This window comes from Lichenostomus cassidix, chromosome 3 (assembly GCF_008360975.1).
Source record: "Lichenostomus cassidix isolate B80296 chromosome 3, HeHo_3.0, whole genome shotgun sequence".
Classification (NCBI taxonomy): Eukaryota; Metazoa; Chordata; class Aves; order Passeriformes; family Meliphagidae; genus Lichenostomus; species Lichenostomus cassidix.
The window spans coordinates 105982977-105998570 of NC_139483.1; the positions used below are offsets into that span (position 1 = coordinate 105982977).

The window sequence follows — 15594 nt, forward strand, 5'->3', positions numbered from 1 at the left end:
AAAGAGACCAGTATGTCTTCTTCTGATAATAACTTATGAAAAAAGTCTGCTGAGGAATTAATTTATGAGGTGACAAAAGGTAATGTTAACTGAAAGTTCATGCATTGTTAGCAGAAATCAGAGCTGAGATGCACCCTGTGACAGGCTGGTGGTGTTTGTGTAGACCAATGGCTAGTGAAGAGCTGGTGAGGTGTCTTATCTCCCAGTCCTGGCAGGAGAACATCTGCAAGGTGTCTCAGGTCATCATGTCCGCACTGTTCTTCTCCAGCCTGACAGCAGGAGTTGGGCCCTATTCCAGATCTCCAGGAGGTAAATGGATGAGGCAACAGCTTTGCTTTCTTTAAGCCATATCCGTATTTCTTGGAGGTTCATTCATGTTTTATTGGACATGAGAATTCCTGCCAGACACACACAGTTTTGCTGATGAATCTGTTCTTAAATAAAGGTGTCATCTAACCTTTTGCCCAGCTGTATATTTTTCAAGTATTGGTTGAAATTACTCCAGCCAGTGGGAATGTCTCAAGTCAGCAGTTCTCCATATCAAATTATATCCCTTTGCATCGTGGCTTCAAAGCCTGTTGGCATCACTTAGCTGATGCCACCAGTTCGTGTGTATGTATGAGAGGATTGAAGCAAACAAGTACCCAGCAGCCTGGTGTGACAGAGATCTCTCATGTGGATTAGGGTCCCATTAGCCCAGCCAAGGAAAGAGATGAAAAATCCTCCAATGTAAAAACATTCCAAACCTGAGCCTTGGCAGGAGCTGAAATATGAAATTTTGGCCCAAAGCCAGATTTAGCTAATGGAATGGTGTGGAAGGTGGGATTTTCCAGTATGTGGGTCCCATTATTGCACTAATAAACACATTAATTATTTTTTCAAAAGGAAAAGGCAAGTTCATTCTGGGAAGCACATAAGGCATGGTGAGGTTGAGTTCTGAGTGTGGCAGCTGTAATAGAGGCAGATATAAAAATTTTAGCTTTGCCTTTTCTTTAAAATACCCTGAAAATCATAGAGGAGAAAATGAAATAAAAAAGCATTAATGCATCTGAGAAAAATAAAGGTTTACTCGAAGTCTTTGTCTCCTTGTTTCCTCTTCTCCCAAACATCTCCCTTTGCCTCTGTCTTTCTTTGGTACAAAACATTGTATTTGTAATATCTGTGAGTAGCTTGATAGTGGTTTTGTACTTACTGATAAAACTTACTGTGCCCACGACCTTGTAATTTTCTTAATTGTTCAGTTATTAACCTCAAAGGCTCCCTTTAATTCTCTATATCTCTTTCCTCTCTAGTTTGCTAGACTTGTTTTTGTGGCTTATGCTGAAGTCCTAACTGAGCACTGCATAAAAACCTGTGGAATTTTTTCATGCACATGGTGCCACTTGGACTCAAGGAAGCATTGAAGTGTGTGCTTTATTTTAAGACCTATGGATAATTACCATGAAAGTTAAATATTTTCTCAAATCCTTCCCTGAGTGGGGATGAGGGGCTTGTCTGTGTGTAAAGTGAAACCTTATTCTGAGCACTGAAAGTCAAGGGAGCCATTCAGAGTGTCCACTGTCCCCACTTCCACACCTGCCTCGCTGTGCAGTCCATGGAGGGTACAAATGTAAATCCTCTGCTAAGGACCTGCTGTTCTTTAAATACAGGCATCCATCAGAAATGGCTTGATGAGAATAAAATGAAAAGATGGGGATTGTGAATTTCTTTGTGTCTAAGTGTGCTTCAGTGGGTTGGTTATCAGTCCTGATAACTGGTGAGTTTTTAGTGCTGTGGTTGGACATGTGCTGAACAAAATGGAGGAAATATAGCTTTGGATGTGCTTTTGATGTGAATATCTGCTGTACATTTAGATGTGTGCATGCCTCCTGCTTGATTCATGCTCACCAGGAAGGGGTCATTGGGCTGAGAGCTAATGAACTGCCATGGTAACTCATAAATTGCTTGGAAAATCCTGCAGTTCTGCCACATTAATAATCCTGCCATCCTGCTTTATGAGGCAATAAGCTGAGTCCCAGGGGCCAAGTGCTTCACATCCCAACGAGAGAACTGTGCAGGTAAAGAACAAAGCCTGAGCACAGGAACAGCAGCTACTGTTGCTTTGGGGTGTCTGGTGCTGCTGGGTCAAGGAGAGGTGGTCGAGGTGCTCTGGGGTGATGGGGGTGTGCTGACCTTTGCTTTCTCTGAGTGCTTGGGAAAGCAGCCTGGCTTTCTCTAAAATGTTGTGTTTAGATAAATGTTCTTTCAAGTTGGACTAGAGGCAGGGTCTGTGTTAAACAAGGCAGCTCTGAGGTGGTTGCCCTCATGATGGTGATGAGGAGAGAGGCAAAAAAGCTGCACAAATTCTCTCCTGTCATCTCAAAGGGACTGTGCTCTGGTCCATTAGCTCCTGTGCAGTAAATCTATCAATGCCTCAGGCTGGATGAATGTAATGGTTCCTTTTGCTCTTAAAATTTATGAATTCATGAATGTAGAAAATGTATTTTTATCACTGCAAAAGCACTATAAAACTGAATTCCAAGATCTACAAAAAATAGAAAAGGAGCAATTCCAGACTTCCAAGAAAAAACAAAAGCCTTTTACACCCCTTTGAAACAGGGCAATGCAGGCAGGATCTTGCTAGAGAGACACAGAATGTATAACGCAGTCTTTCTTTCTTCAAAAGTTGAAATAAAATTGCTGTTTACAAACAAATAAACATTTTAGGCAATCTAGCTCTAGGGATGTTCCACTGAATGTATAATGTCTCATAATGTTTGTTTAACTGGGCTTCTTGTATAATGTACATGTAGATTTTAAATTCATGGCCACATAGGTTTGGCCTACTAAATAAATAGAGAACAGAATAATGATATTATATAATTCCATGTGGCTACTTTCATTGTTAAGACACTGAGTTCAGAGATAGTTTAGGACATCTATTTAAATCCATTGTCTTGTTTTCCTAGGTTAATAGAAGTTTGCCCAGTAATTTTTGTAGCAAGCCTATGCTTCTCTTCAAGTTATAGACTATTTTTTAAAAAGCTATCCAATCCTCATGTAATGACTACAAATATTGAAAAATTCATGAAGTGGGATTCATCTGACCAAGTGTAGACATATAAACCATAGAGATTTATAGTGTAGACATTCCCATGTGAGAAAAATTCCTTTTACAGGTAATGTGGAAAAGCAGCTGCTTTTGAGGCACAAATCATCTCATCCTAAAGTAAGTGCCTGAAAGAGATGAAGTGCATATTTGAAGTGACAGTTCTCCTGTACTGACTGTAAAAGGAGCTCCTGGTGCTTAGCTGGCATATTGTTATCTACATGTAGAGCCTCTACAATGCAGATATCTATATCTACAACCTCCCATCCCTGGAAGTGACCAAGGCCAGGCTGGATGGGACTTTCAGCAACCTGGTCTAGTGGAAGGTGTCCCTGCCCATGGTGGGGTGGGTTGGAACCAGTTGAACTTTAAGGTCCCTTCCTACCCAAACCATTCTGTGATTCCATGATTCTATGATCTGGTTCGATGCTTTCAACCACTGTGTTCTTGTGCAAATGCTTATTTTGGTCAAAATTATTATTGCCATGTAATGTTAATACCAGTGTTTTCGTCTTAAATTTATTGGTTTCCACTCCCACAGTTTGGCAGATCTCCAACTCTTATAGATTTATTCAAGTAAAAGAGGAACATGATGTTTATTTGAGTTCTTGAGAAATTACCTCTAGCCATGAGTATTAATGCTGAAAAGTTCTCAAATAGTAGCTTGGTGTCTTGCACTTCAGCTTAAGGTTATATCACTCTCTACACTTGGGTTTGGAGAGGGATTTTCCTATTAATTGGTTTTGCATGGGATTCAAATCCATTTTCTGCATTTCATCTTTATTAATTCCCTAAATGATTCCAGGAGCTAGGATGGGGTCAATATATTTGCTGACTTCTTTGACTGGCTGGTTGTTCTTCTTATGGCCTTCTATTCTCAAGGTCAGATTTGTTCTAAACTGTCAAGGACTGCAGCTGGTGGTATGGGAGAGGGGGCAGAGTAGATTTTCATTGGTGATGTAACATCTGTTATCAGTTTCTGCAAGCAAACAGACTTGTTGAATCTCCTTCCAGACTTCTGCCCATTTCCATCCAGGTGAGGGAAAAGCAAGGATTTTGTTTCTCCTTTCAGAAACTTTGGCCTCACGTTCAGAATTAGTCATACTTCACAGAATCTGTCAAAAAAGCAATGGCAGTGTAATTAAAGACTGCACAATGATGGGGGGGGGAGGCACATAGCTCAAGGCTGACATTTTCTGACTTCTGAGACTGATTTTATTACATTTGATGATGACCTAACATTTTTGTGGATGCAGTTTCCTGGATCTCAGAGAGAAGCAAAGAGAAAACCCATCAGTCAGCAAGACTCATAATTTGGATTCATGGCACAGATCTGTTGGAGTTCACGGATTACCTGAGGGTAAAGGCAAGATGCCATTTATTTTGCTGACCAGTGTTGAAGTGACTGGGGCACATGCTTTACTCATGGGCTTGGAGGTAGCTGCTAATAACAGGCTTTAGCAGCTCTGCCATCCTGCACCAAGGAGGAACATAGTACAGGGACAAAGAACAGTTTATGTTTAACATTAGTGATTGCACAGGGATGTGAAACATGGCACAAGCAGCCTCATTAGTTTTAAGATGGAGCTTGGTAAATCAGGGAATTGACAGCTGTCACTGTGCTGCTCCTGTTTGTCTTTGCTCACTGCACAGCTCATTGTAGCTTGATATGAATCAATCCAGGAGAGTCCGAACACGCCTGGCCTGGCTGGCCCAGACACAGCAACTCTTCGTTACCAGGGCAGAATGAGTCTGTGTCTGACACAGATTAGGGTAAATAAATATTCTGAGGAAGCAAAGCTTTGCATCTCAGGTGGAGGAGGAACAGGTAATGCTGTCACCTCAAGGGAAAGGCTTGAAAACCCTTTGATTCTTGCAGAAAAGAAATGGAGGCTCGGAGATAAAAATCATTGCCTTGGGGATGGGGAGGAAGGAAGATGGGGCTGGAGGAAACAGAGAGGGAGTTCAAAGGACACTTTTTATGATGATCGTAAGCAGAATGAACTGTAACACAAATGCTACCTTACAATTAGGCAATGTTTGCAAGCCTGCTGCTGCAGTCCTTCAACTCTGGGAGACATAGCGAGCTTCTGCTATGGAAAAAGAGTCCCTGACCTTCACTGTTCACAAGGTGTGCGCACCTGAGACCTTTATTCCTTTTATCTCTATGTTTTGTCTTGTTTTGTTTTGTTTTATTTTGTTTTAGTTGGTAAGGACAGTGGTCTAAAGGTCACAGGGGAAGACTGCAGGGAAGGGAGGTCAGTCTGTTGTAGTGGAGTGGTGATGGCAAGGATGGGAAGGAGGCAGGTGGGACTTTTGTTTTTCATTCTGATATTATTACTATATTTTATAAATTTAGAAATTTAAGAAATGTTTTATAATGGACCTGTAGTTTCTACTGTAATAAGTGTGATGCTAAACTGTAACATAACCAAGATTTTATGGTGGCTGACACAACTTCGAGATTCCTAAACAGATTTTCTCACTGAATTATTTCCTCTGGCATGAATATGTGCAAGTCCTTGAGGCTGCACAGCAATCTGCAATCTAGAGAGTGGATTTCAGGCCTGGGGTGGATCTGCAGGGTTCTACCTGGCTGTCTGAGACCTCCACACTTGAATAGGAGGAGTACAGCCTCAAAATCGCTTGTGATCCACCCATGGTTTCATCCCTGAAAAACAGATCTATTTGAGAATGATTGTGCAAGATGACATCTGAATGTCATAGTTCTAAAGGAAACCTTTCAGGAACTCTGGAGAGAGATTAAGTGGAGCAGAATTAAAGATACATGGGTTATCTATGTGGTGATTTTTTTCCCTGTATGCTTAACCACGCTGTACAGACTTTCTATTCTTTGTCATATTGATGCCCTTAATGATGCTTTAAAAATTCTGACTATGAGTAAGTGGTAGATATTTATAATGTTAACACCACAGGTTTTTTTTACCTGGGAACCTCATTGAATAGCCTCATAAATAGGGTTATGGTTGTGTCTCCATGCCTGTTAAGACCTGCACAGATTTCAATTATAGTAATTAACAGTAATGTTGCCAGGTATGAGACTTCTTAACTGGTGAGGAGGTTGGCAGCCAGTCTGCCAGCCCTTTTCAAGCAGAAAGCTTCAGGCTGCAGCCAGAGGAATGTCTCAGCAATGAATGGCTGACCCTTGATTCACTGATCATCCTAACTCCTCCTAATTGAGGTTAATGCCAGAAGCATTAACACCTTGATGCTCACTCATTAGTCCCTGGAGGCTACTGGAGATTGCTGACAGCTCAGTGAAACTCTCATTAGATTAAATTTAAAGGGAGCGTTTGACACCATGACCAATTAAGATATATTTGCATGGATTACAAACACACACACACACACACACACACACACACACACATATATATATATAAATATATATATATCTGCCTTCCCTTTATTAAAACGTATCAAGACAATGACATTTCCTTGCACCCTTTATAGAAGGATTCACAGCTGGTGCCTTTCTGCCAGCATGCACACATTTCTCTGCTGTGCACCTACCACTGCCCAGCTGGTTTTTAGTTGCTCTCTCCCCACTTTAATGCAAAACAAACAGGAAATCCTCTGGGATTTGGGAAATGAAAATTTTGAAAATTTGTTTCTCACCGTGAAAAGAGAATTAGAAAACCAGGACAGAGAGATGAAATAAATAGCAATTTTGTGAAAGTCACCACAGATGCAAATATACGTGACCTCTGTGGTGGTGTCTCTGAGTAGAACTGGGGTTTGTGAGCTGTTGCTGTAGTAGAAAATCACTATAAGAGGCACTCAGGGGTATCTATAGCCCATTGATAAGAGGTACATGGACATGAGTACATTTTAGGGACATAATTTAGTGGTGCACTTGTCCGGGTTAATGGTTGAACTCCATGATCTTAGAGCCTTTTCCAACTGAAATGACTCTATGATCAAATGCATATTTAATTGCTGGGAAGTGCAGTAATGATTTTACTAATGTTACCACACCTCCAGTATTGGGATAATGGCTGCAAGTTCCCCACACCCCTTTCTTAACAACTGTACTTGTCACCTATTGTCCTGCCTTCCCTACTCCATGTGGTCCTAGCCACTCCCCCAGTTTTCCCTATTGGTTCCTATACCCTAACCCCGCCTGTACCTCCCCTGTACCCAGAGGTCACTGGGCCTGTGTGTGTCCCTGCCCCTCTCTGTTGCCCTATAAAACCCCTTACCCTCCGCCATCTTGCTGTCTATGCTCCACGTGTGTCTATGCTCCACATGTGGCTGTGCATGTGAGGCCTTCGCCCTCGAGGCATCTCTGCCTCGGAGGTCTTGGCCTCTGCTGCACCATGGAATAAACATCTTCCATGGACACAACGCGTAGACCCTCCTCACCTCCTTTATCACCGCCGGTTGTGGAAGCAGACGAACCAGAGCTAGCCTTACCCCCCCAACCACCACCCACAAACCACCAACCCAAAACCAAAACCAAACACCCAAACCCAACACTCCAGGCCTCAGCAAGGATTGTTGTGCAATGCACTCACTTTGCTAAGAAGCGTTTCCTGCTGAGAGTGATCCAGTGATTACATAGACTGGGCCAGCCAAACTTTGAGGGAAAGTGTTAGTCTCATTTTGGGTTTGGAGACAACATTTACACAGGAGTTTGTGTTATGGCAGCTGAACCCAAGGACTATCAACTGTCTTTTATCAATGTATGTTCTGTGCTGGCTTTGTTAGATGAATAGATACATGCTTTGTTCTCCTGGTGGAATTCTCACAATGCAGTATTTCCTGCCCAATCCTTGATTATTTGAAATGAAAAAAAAAGCAGCAGGATATGGCAAGATAATTTCTAATTTACTGCTGTTTTGAACCAGAGCTGTGGCTCTCCATGGTCAAACCACTAGTTCTGCATGGACTAGACAGGGAGGAGGGTGCTGTGCCTTCTATGACTTATGTGATTTATAGCAGCTCAGTGATGACCAGCCTGGGTCTCTTTAGTATCACTAAAAAGCATTTCTTCTGTTCCAGTTCAAGTTCTTGTTTGGGAGAGGCCAAGTAATGGCAGGGTGTAGAGGCTGACATTTATGTGTCTTTTCACTACCTGTGAACAAACCCAGCCCCATTCCGTCCTCCAGTAGTACAGGAGAATTCCAGAAGATCACTCTTTCCCCTCACTTTAGACATTTTCTTGCATTTCTGTTTGATCTCTGAGGTCTAAGGCGTGGACCTTTTACCTTCTGTTTGTATGGAAGTTTTGGAATGGGCTTTTACAGTTTTGGTGTCTGGTCAGCTCTGCACTGGTGCTTAGAGATGGGGATGCCAGTGAGGTATTTAAGAATAGATACCTCCCAGAAGTTCCTTAGGTAATGTTTGCTCAGCATAGATAACTTTTTGGGGGCACCGCGCCTTACAGTGGGGTGGAGATTGCCATTGTTCTTCATGAAACTTTCCCTAACATTCATCTGGCACTTACATTTCCTACCTCCTTTTCAAGACTTCCATTTGTTCTAAGTATCCACACCCAAACAGTTAATGCCCCTTCAGACAGACACTTCAAATACTGTTGACAGTGGCTACTTTTCATGTTCTCTTTTAGTCACTGTTTAGCTAAGCCATTCATGTTCAGCTCCTTTAATCTTTCCTCATAAATCAACCTGCCCAGCCACTCAATTGTCTTTTTGTTGCTCTTTTCCACAATTACCTGTATCTTTTAACAAACACCGAGCAGGCTTATGATTATTTTCCCCCTTGGGGCCAGCAGAGACTTACAATCTCTTTGCCATATATTAGCCATGACTGCTGTTTCAGCATCGGGCAGGAGCAGCACCACTACTCAGGAAGTAAAGCTGACTCTTGCTCTGGAGTTTCAGTCCCAAACGTCCTGCTGCTCAGTATTTCACTTAGTATCCCTCATTTACATGAACTGAGCCAAAGAATGTAGCAATTTCAGAAAGTCAGAGTAGGGAAGCATTTCTATATGGGGAAAACAGGATCATGGGGAACAGTTTCAGGATCATTTGCAGGCAGGTTGTGTTTTGAGCTTTACTGACACACACAGGCCTGGGGTCTTAAGGATGACTGATACTGCATAATATAAACAATGAAGAAAATCATACTAGATCCCTTCCAAAGATATTTAACTAAATTCCTAAACCCATGAGCCCACCCTGGGCCATCTCTTATCTTTGAAAGCCATCTCACAGCTGCCTGCAAAGACTCTGGAGGCTGTTTAATCCCAGCAGATGGACCTTGGTGTCAGTGCCTTGAGGGGAAGAAGCAAGGGAGGGAGGGCAGAATCTTGGAGGTCTCTTTGTTGAATGGGTGTCACTCTATTTCAGTCCAAGCCAAAGCCTCAGGGAGAGGAGAAAGCTGGTATGCAGCTCCATCTGGAGTCCAGCAAACCTGTTTTGGGTCAAAAGTTGCCCCAGCCTGGGTGCTCATAGCTTGCAGGGACCCGGGGAGCATGTACCAAGGACCAGCCTGTAAAAGGGGATTGTACTAATTAGTCCCTGGATCATATGTATTTGCTTCAAGCTTTGATGAAATTCTTGCAGTATTTTCTTTAGAAGAAAAAAATACCCCTTGGAATGGACGAGAAATGCCGTTTTTTTACAAGGGTCCTTGAAAAATTAGAGAGAAAATAACAGCTTACAAAAGGGCAACCCCAACCACATCTCTTCCCCCAGGCATGGTAGTCAGCATGGCTCAGTGGAGGGGCACTGGCCCGAGGGCAAGAGGTTTTCTGCTTAACCCTGATCAGCCATCAGCTCTTTGGGCAGTCACTGGGCTTCCTCCTCCTGGTGTGGTTAGACCCCCTGCCCTGGGGCTGTTTGCTCAGCATCTGGCAGGAGAGAGCAGCAGCTTCCCCACCTCCCGTGGGGTCTTGGTTTATGCATCGAGTGCAGACATGATCACACAGATGTGAGGAGTCTCTGCTTTCAGTGCCTACAGTTGCTGTTGAACTTTATTGACATGAAGCTTTGGTAAGATCAGGTGTTAGTCTCCTGCCTGACATGTCCGTTGCTGTCATGAGAATTCAGTCATGAATTCAATGACTCTCTCACATTTATCTTTTTTCATTGTTTCTTATTGTTGTAATTCTTATTACTATGGAAAATATCTAATATTAAATTCTCTTCCTCTCTACTTTTTTTTCCCAGTGAAAAAAATCAAATCATTAGGGATATAACCCAGGATTACATACTAACACATGGTTTTTAACGTGCTGCATATTGATCAAAGGGTCTGACTCCTGCTGCGTGAAGGCTGTACCTGATTCCCACAGGGAGGAAAAGCAAATTTTCTTCCCTGTGCTATTAGAGATGATCAAAACCTTCTGCAGATGCCTTGGGTATCAGTAAGGAATGAAGTACAGTATGTTGGTGCTATATTGTGGCTCTCTTTTGAGAGGATCGAGCCACCTAGTAAATTGAAGTTGGAACATGTGTAAATTTTCTTTTAGATATTTCTTAGCTTGTTACAGTGCTAACAAACAAATGGATTTTCTTTCCTTCCTCACCTCATAATTCTTTGTCCTTTAAGTTGTGCTTAATTAAATATGAGGGTACCTCTGACAGTAAAGAAAATTAAATTGGGAAAGCACAGATACTGGTTTGTACTTTCTGTTTTTCTTTCTTTCCTGTTCCCATTCAGTGTTGTCAGGGTAGTGATTTTCTCTTAAGCAACACTTAGGCATATGCATATGTTTGCATTTAATTTCCAGATGGGGAGGCAGGCCTCTAATAGCAGTGTGAGCTGCTGCTTTATGGATCTGGCTTGCTGACTGACTTACCTTCCTTTCGCAGCTGGCCAAGAAACTGCGCCCCGCACCCGGGATGCTGACACACTCATGGCTGAGCCAGGCTTTTGGACTCTCAAGCTAGACTGGTGCAAAAAATGATTTACCTGTCCCAGGCTGCAAGAAAGGTTCACCAGCTCTTTACATATGTGGGCTTCTTGAACCCAGGATCATACAAACTGCTTTACTTTCTGGCATGACCGCTCTTTGTAAATGTGTTCCCTGAAGTCTTGGGCAGATTTTATTCAAGGATATGTATTTAACCATTAGCATTGACATTTTGGTTATGACAAAAATATTTTCCTCTGTAGAGGGACTTGTAATGATTACTCTGTTCCTCTGTAAGTGCTCCTCTGCACACTTCCTGGAGGAATGCAGTGTCTCTGGGTCTCAGGTGTCTCATCCTGGCTTGGAGAGTTGCATTTTCCTGAGGGACCTTACTGAGTGAGTTGTGGATCTCGGTGTAGCTGGGACCAACCTACTCTGAAGTTCAAGACTAAAACTTTGCACTAGCAACCTGGAGTATAAGTGGAGGGACTGAGTACTGAGTGCACAGACATATTGATCTGAATAGGAATGCATTTGCAAATAGGTATGTTATTAAACACACTCTAATGCTGACCAGATGTAGCTGTCTACAGTATAATCAGCTACATATGGACTAGATACGTTGGCCTCCCTTTGTAGTCAGTATATGAAAAGAAAATGGCATTTCTAGGTTGCAGTTCATCTCATTTTCAGGTAGATATCTCAGGTACCCCTTACAAGTGCTTGTTTCTCTCTTTCATTTTTAAAGGAACCCATGGTGATAGGACCATATGTGAATATCTGCACTGTTGACATCTGAAATTAGGTCAGGTCTTGAATATGTTTTTTAGAAAATGATCTATTTTCAATAACTATTTGTCATTACTTTCCAAAGTCTTCAAACATCAGGATGTTTAAAGTAACTTCAAGCACCTTGTTGATTACAATTTTACTAAAATTGTATGAAATACTTGAAATTATTTCTCTTTTCTTAAAAGAAAATCAGTTTTACATCTTATTACTGGAAAAGTAGAAAATCAGTTCATAGTTAAATAATATCTGCTTTGTGTAAATAATGTCTCTTCTGAAGAGTTCTTCGCCTTCAGTGGGTTTGAACCCAGTTTTGCAGGATGGTGATTCTGATCCTGAATGTAGCTGTCCAGAGGTTTCAAAGCTCTTGCTGTAGCCAAGGAAATTTGTTTTTGTACTGACTAGATATGTGGAGCTCAGTAGCTCATATATACACATAAAATGATATTTTAGACAATTTGGTTTATTTATAGATCCTGCCTAATATTTGCACAATCTGCCTTTGATGTTTCAGCCTAGGGCCTTCCAAAAGCACTCAACAGTCATATTTAACTGGATCATGGGTATTTGACCAGAGATGAATTATTCTTGGATCAGTGCTGACAATAATGGGATCTCACACACGGGATGCCCATGTGGACAGCTACATGTTGACTCCCCAGCTTCTTGTCACTGTGAAAAGATGAAACCTTGGGAAGGGTTTATCTTTTTCTGATGGATGCAGTGGTCTTAATATAGTTTCCTTGCTCTGGCAGCTGTCCCTGTGGAAGACAGCAAGAATGCAGGAGAGAGGCGTGTTGCTATTTATTTCTTGTTTTTTACCCATCTTTGAAAACAACGGATCCCAAAAATGGACAAGGCAATGCTATTCTTCTTATGTCACAGAAAAGCAAAGAACCTCTTCTCTATTTCGAGACATCAAAGGAATCCATGTCCTTCTGGAGTGCATTTCCTTTTCCCAGTTAGTGAAAAAAGAAAACCTTTCCCAATCTTTTGTTTCAGTGGAAGCTTACCCAACTCAGAAGCAACAGTTTGCTGTTAGGGCTAGAGTTTGTAGCATTGAAAACACAATTCTCAACCAGAAATGCCTTTAACCCACACAACAATAACAGCTTGTCCCACAGTCAAAACTCCTGGTGGTGTTTATGCACTGTATAAGGGAGAATGCTCCTGCAGACCCAGTTTCACCAGCTCTGTGTGCTCTTTGTCCACATGGACGCAGCTGAGGTGACACCAGCAGAGCCATGAGCATCTCCACAGCCCTCCTGCTTTCTGCCTGCCCAACCCTGTGTGCTCAGCTCTTCAGGGGAGGTTCTGCCTGGTTTGAAGGACATGCTTCAGCCAAACCTGCAAGGACCTGCTTGCTTGGACAACCTGTGTCCCCTGAGGAAGGGACCAGGGCCCCTCCAGTCAAGTGAACACCTCCAGTTACCCAGGGAAACTCCCCTCTAAGCAGAGTGTTTAGTGCATGCAGCTTCCAACCAGACCCTGTGGTTTGTGAGGCTCTACAGGAACTACCCAGCCCTGATCCTGGCAAAAGCCAGCACAGCCTAATTAGAGCCTTTTCCAGCTGGTTCCAAACCCATCAGCACCATCAGCCAGTGCTGCAGCTTTGCCACTATACTGTCTCTGCACCACAGAAGTGTCCTCAGAGTTACTGGTGTTGGTTTGGTGTCTGCAGGTAGGAAATCCCTGTGCCAGGGGGAATGCCCCCAGCTTGCAGCTCCCAGCATGTTCTGTGCACTTGATGTCTCCCAGAGGGGACAGGGGATGAGTCTGAATACATCCAGGAGGCAGCTGTGACTTGGCAGGCAGTTTTATACTGGGCAGCCAGTTTGGAGATTTAACTGTGTTTTGGAGAGAGTCCCTGTGGGCTACACTTGTACAATAAAAATGTTCTCTGGCCCCAAGGGCAAGTAGCAAGGCATGGCTCACATCTGAATAGAGGAACTCTCTATACCCAAACTAGCTGCAGTGAAATGTCCCTGGCTGTGTTGTCCCCTGGGCCATGCCAGGGTGGAGAATGGACCAAAAAACCTCTGGAAATGTTGTTAGTTACAACCTGGGTACAATTCCAAGCCAGTGCTTGAGCCCTTTAGTTATTAATATAGATTGATCCTTGATTTGAAGTTCAGATCAAGGAGTTCTTTAATCATTATTCTTTCAGTCCCTCTTTGTTTATTCTTCAGTCTTTCTGGGACAACAGGCTATGGCATTCATGAGCCTGGCATGCTAAAATAGCATCCCTGCTCCAGGTCAACACAGCTTTACTGCCAGAAAGGGCTACAGGGCTGCAAAAAAACCACAGGGATAGTATTGAGACTGCCTGGCCCTTTTGTGTTGGAGAGTGAGCCTGGCATTGGCCATGGAACCCTGAACTTGGCTCCCATCACAGTGAGAGAACAAGAGAGGAACAGAAGAGAGGGCTATGCCCTGCCACTGCAGGCGAAGCTGCCTCATTTTTTGTTCTTAGGCTGTTCTCTAATTTTTTTTTTTTCCAGTTCTTTCTCTCGTTTTTGTTGCCATAAGGTTGGCAAAGCAAAGCCAGCTTATGCCAGTTGCTCCCTCTGCCTACAGGACACAGACACTTGGCTGCTCAAGTCTCCTCCTTTTGCAGCTCTCCCTCTCTGAGAGAGGAGCAGCTGTTCCATGTCCCTCTGTCTGGGACATTCGGAGCAGGAGAATGTCTCTTCTCTCATACTAATGACCTTGTCCATGATTTCTCAGCCTACTTGGAATGAAAAGAGATTGGACAACATCTGTCATTATTTAGATTGGCGGTAGAAACCAAGCTGGGCAAATTGGAGAACTTTGAAAAATACAGATTCCTCAGACCAGTGTTTCCTTTGGACCGGTACATTCTAGTAGCATTTAATTTATTTCTTTAATTACGCCTCCAAATCTTTATTAAATAACCCCAGTTCAGTCTGAACTCTGTTTTGAAGGTTCTTGGGATCAGATTCTATAGCCAAGAGAAGCTGGAGCATTTCTAGTCATTAACCAGGAATGACTCTGAAAGGGGCTTTGTGATCAGAAATATGGAGATATTGAAGTGACCTTTCTAGTCATGGTTTGAATCACTTCTTAGGTAAGAGCTATTGCAGGGAAAAAGACTAAACTCCCTGAACACAGTGGGTAGAGCAAGTCAATAAGAGATGATGTCTTGTCCAAGCACTTCCTAGGACGTGCTGCAAAATACTTTCAGTGGAGTCAACAGGCTTTGAGTCAGGTCTCAGGTGACTCTGTTCTGCAATAAACATAGAAGAATAGCAGTAATTGTGGACCATGGTGCTCATTTTGGTCATCATGATATTATTATAACAGATCTCCAGTCCACAAACACACTCTTTCCTTTGCTAGCCCAGCAGCTCTTAAGAACCAAACATGCTGTTGAAAGAGAGTTGCAGATAATGTGGTCTCCCTGAGCCTTTCAAGCATGTTATAAAACCAGAGGAACTGAAGAAATCATCATTATTAGTAAGCAGACTTGGAGCCTGAGTCTGAATCTGCTGTGAATATAAACAACCTGTGTTCTTGTGCATCCTGCCTGCCTTTGGTGATGAGTGTTTCACTGTGAGATTAGGGGTTGAAGGCTCTGAGATAATGATTTCAGCTGTGTGCCTCTTAGCGCTGTAAAGCCTATAGAATATCAGGAAATTTATTGCTGGGACTTAGTTGCAAACTCCCTGGAGTGGACAAGGGTTGTGGACCTCATGATAAATAGCACACGCTAATATTTAGCAAATGATAATGCAGACCACAGAAAAGTGGGGATAGAGGAAAATATATTCCCAAGGGTTGATAACTAATAAAAAGAGCCAAGAAATAGTTTAGAGTGGGAGGGAATTTCCCCAGCTTCCCTCCTCCATGGATA

At 42.7% G+C, this 15594-nt stretch overlaps 1 protein-coding gene across 2 annotated transcripts in view; it reads left to right on the plus strand.

Annotated features, from left to right (window-relative positions):
* EVA1A (eva-1 homolog A, regulator of programmed cell death) overlaps nucleotides 1-15594 on the plus strand; it is a 202334-nt gene that overhangs the window by 102458 nt on the left and 84282 nt on the right. The gene's annotated exons all lie outside the window — the stretch shown is intronic.